The following is a 3,423-nucleotide window of genomic DNA, read 5'->3' as shown; positions in this document are numbered from 1 at the left end:
CGTGCGGTAGAAAGGGCATCACTAATTCCCTGTTTTGTTTGGAAGGGGTGCCGTGGGTTGTTGGGCTATTCATCTTGGTCTCTGTCCATGACACAGGAATATAGAAATGTCAAGACTCTTCCTGCTGCCCTGCAAGCCTCCTCTCTCCGGTTATCTGTCTGGCTCTTTAAGCTGTCATATCTCTGGCATGCATCCCAGTTTCAATTCTTTGGTTCCATTGTCTCATAAATTTATTTGCATTTGTCAGATCATGTGTCCTAAATTTTGGCTTGGACAAGATGAGAACTTTAGTCATCAGTGATCCGTCCCCCACACACTGTCACTGGCATGCATATATTGCTTGTGTCCCACAGAAATACATCGACACTCCCTGACTTGGTCACTGAACAAGCACATGCCCTACCAGAGGTCCCAGTTTCTACCAGAGTCAGTCTACCTTACAACCACCTTTTTTTTTTTTTAAATCCAGGAACTCTTAGGGAAAAAAAAAAACTGGCTTAAGGAATGAAAGAAGGGAAGAGGTAATGAAGACAAGAAGATCAGCTTAAGAGAGGTGTCGTTGTTGTTCAGCCCCTCGGTTGTGTCCGACTCTGCGACCCCATGGACTGCAGCACGCAGGTTTCCCTGTCCTACACTATCTTGCAGAATTTGCTCGAACTCATGTCCATCGTGTTGGGATGCCATGTAAGCATCTCATCCTCTGTCATCCCCTTCTCCTCCCACCTTTGATCTTTCCCAGCACCAGAGTCTTTTCCAATCAGTTGGCTCTTTGCATCAGGTGGCCACAGTATTTGAGCTTCAGCTTCAGCATCAGCATGATCCCAGGTCAAACTTCCAAATGAAGCTGGTCTTCCTCAAAGTATCTTCCATCATAAAAATATTAGGTAAGAAATCAGATAGGCCACCAATCAGCCCCATTCTCAAAATGGCATTGTAAGAAGGGCATCATTAATATCCCAGTGCTTGCGATGCTGGGCTTGCTCTCTGTCTCACTGCCTGAAACTCTGGATTCCATTTCTTCAAAACTGTAAACAGCTCTGGGAAGGTTAAGGGCTCACAGATCCTCATAAATTAGCGGCTGTTTTCCTGAGCCAGCTACTGAGGAAATGGGATATTCGACGCAGGGCACAGAGGGCAAGGGTGCAGGGGGGAAGAGGATTGTTGTTTTTTTAAGGTTTGGACAGCTGCCAGAGGCGCTGACCAGATCATGACTACCACAGGAAGAGAGTAATACTGAAGCAGAAAACCTCATAGAACCATGGAGCACAGGCTTAAGGCAGCTTGAGAACTCTTGGACTTGTCCCCCTACCCTCCCTGCCCCTCACCCAGGGAGAACAACCCCGAGGTAGAGTAGATGGTGCCCGGCTCCGTCCTCATCCTGCAAAGCCTCTGCTCTGCGATGGAAGTCTAAGAGCATACATTCCAGAACTTTATGGGGGAATCAAATAGAACCTCTGGGCTTCCCAGATGGCGCAGTGGTAAAGAATCCACCTGTCAAGGCAAGAGACGCGAGTTCGATCCCTCAGTCAGGAAGATCCCCTGGAGGAGGAAATGGCAACCCACTCCAGTATTCTTTCCTGGAAGATTCCATGGACAGAGGAGGCTGGTGGGCTACAGTCCAGGGGGTCTCAAAGAGTCAGACACACCTGAATGACTGAGCATGCACACACACAAAAAACATCCACTATTCTTTATATGTTCTGAGTCCAAACAACAGAATGTAAGATGCACTTTTGGAACTCCATCCGTGTTTACATTGGGAGTTGCCTAATAATTAAAATAGCTAGTATTTTTAAATTTTATTTTATTGACGTATAATTCATTTTCAATATTGTGTTAATTTATACTGTACAGCAAAGTGCTTCAGTTACATACATACATGCACACACACACATATAGGCTTTCTTTTACATATTCTTTTCCATTATGTTTTATCACAGGGCATTCAATATTGAAAAATAGCTAACATTTTTTTTAAATTTACTAAGCACTGTGCTAAATACTTTACATGGGTAATTTTATTTAATCTCTAGGATAGGTCCAGGAGATTGGTGTTATTGTTATTATGCTCATTTTATAGACAGGGAAGCAGGCTTAGAACTAAGTGGTAGATCCAGGATTCAGAGGCAGCAATCAGACTCCCAATACCACGCACTTCTCAGGCAAGACTCTAGTGTTCAGTGACCATCGCTGGCTTTCATTCCGGAAAGGAGAAAATCTTGTCCATCACCACAGCAGCTCTGGGCAGTATCTTCACAGGAGGCTGTGTGAGGAGCAATTAAAGATGGAAATCTTGAGCCAAGTGGACATGGGATCAAGGTCAGACCCTGCCACTTACAATCTGAGTTACATTGGACAAGTTTCCCATTCTCTCTGAAACTTAACGCCTCCATCTGTAAAACAGTGGGGAACAAGTCATCCATACAGAAACAGTGTGAAGGTTAAATAAGCTGATGAAACAGTGCCTGGAACTTCGTAAGCACTTGGGAAGTGGGAACAGCACCCCTGCTTTGGGGGCAGGGGTGTAAGCTCTGCAGTATCTGGAACCATGCAGCATCTATGAAGAAACTGCAAGGGTTTCACTGAAACAGTGGAGTCAGCTCATGCCTCCTGGTTCTTAGAACCCCGTCCCCCACCAAGTAATATACAAGCAGACAAACGATCAGGAGCATTTTTACACAGCTTTACCAACTTCCCTGGTGTCTCACTGGTTTTAAAAAAAAAAAAAAAACCTGCAATACAGGAGATGGGGGAGACGCAGGTTCAATCCCTGGATCGGAAGATCCCCTGGAGGAGGAAATGGAAACCCACCCCAGTATTCTTGCCTGGGAAATCCCATGGACAGAGGAGCCTAGGGGGGTGCTACAGTCCATGGGGGTCACAAAACGTCGAACAAAACTCAGCGTGATCACACAGCAGTAGCCAACCTCATAGCGACGCAGTTATATTCATAACCCTACAGTTGACAAGAGAGAAAACTGATGTAAATTCTCAAGCTCAACTGGTTGGGCTGAGATCAATCAGGTTAAAAAAAAAAAACCAAGCGCGTCTTGTAGCAGCCTTTGCTATTTTGACCGCCAGGGGGCATGCAAGATCTCAGTTCCCCTACCAGGGATTGAACCCATCCCCTGCTGCAGTAGAAGCAGTCTTAACCACTGAACGGCCAGGAAAATCTCATGGCTTTGCTATTTTGTCCATGAGATAGGAGGCACTGAAAAATAAGGGAGGAAACACAAAAGATAACAAGATATTCGAGAAACCTCTCCATGGATATTTATGGTTACATATGTGGTTTAGTTGCTAAGTCATGTCTGACTCTTGCCAGGCTCCACTGTCCATGGGATATATCAAGTAAGAATACTGGAGTGGGTTGCCATTTCCTTCTCCAGGGGATCTTTCCAGCCAAGGAATTGAACCTGGGTC

This window comes from Dama dama, chromosome 18, assembly GCF_033118175.1.
Source record: "Dama dama isolate Ldn47 chromosome 18, ASM3311817v1, whole genome shotgun sequence".
Classification (NCBI taxonomy): domain Eukaryota; kingdom Metazoa; phylum Chordata; class Mammalia; order Artiodactyla; family Cervidae; genus Dama; species Dama dama.
The sequence above is the reverse complement of the archived record's forward strand: the minus strand, read 5'-3'. Positions refer to the sequence as shown.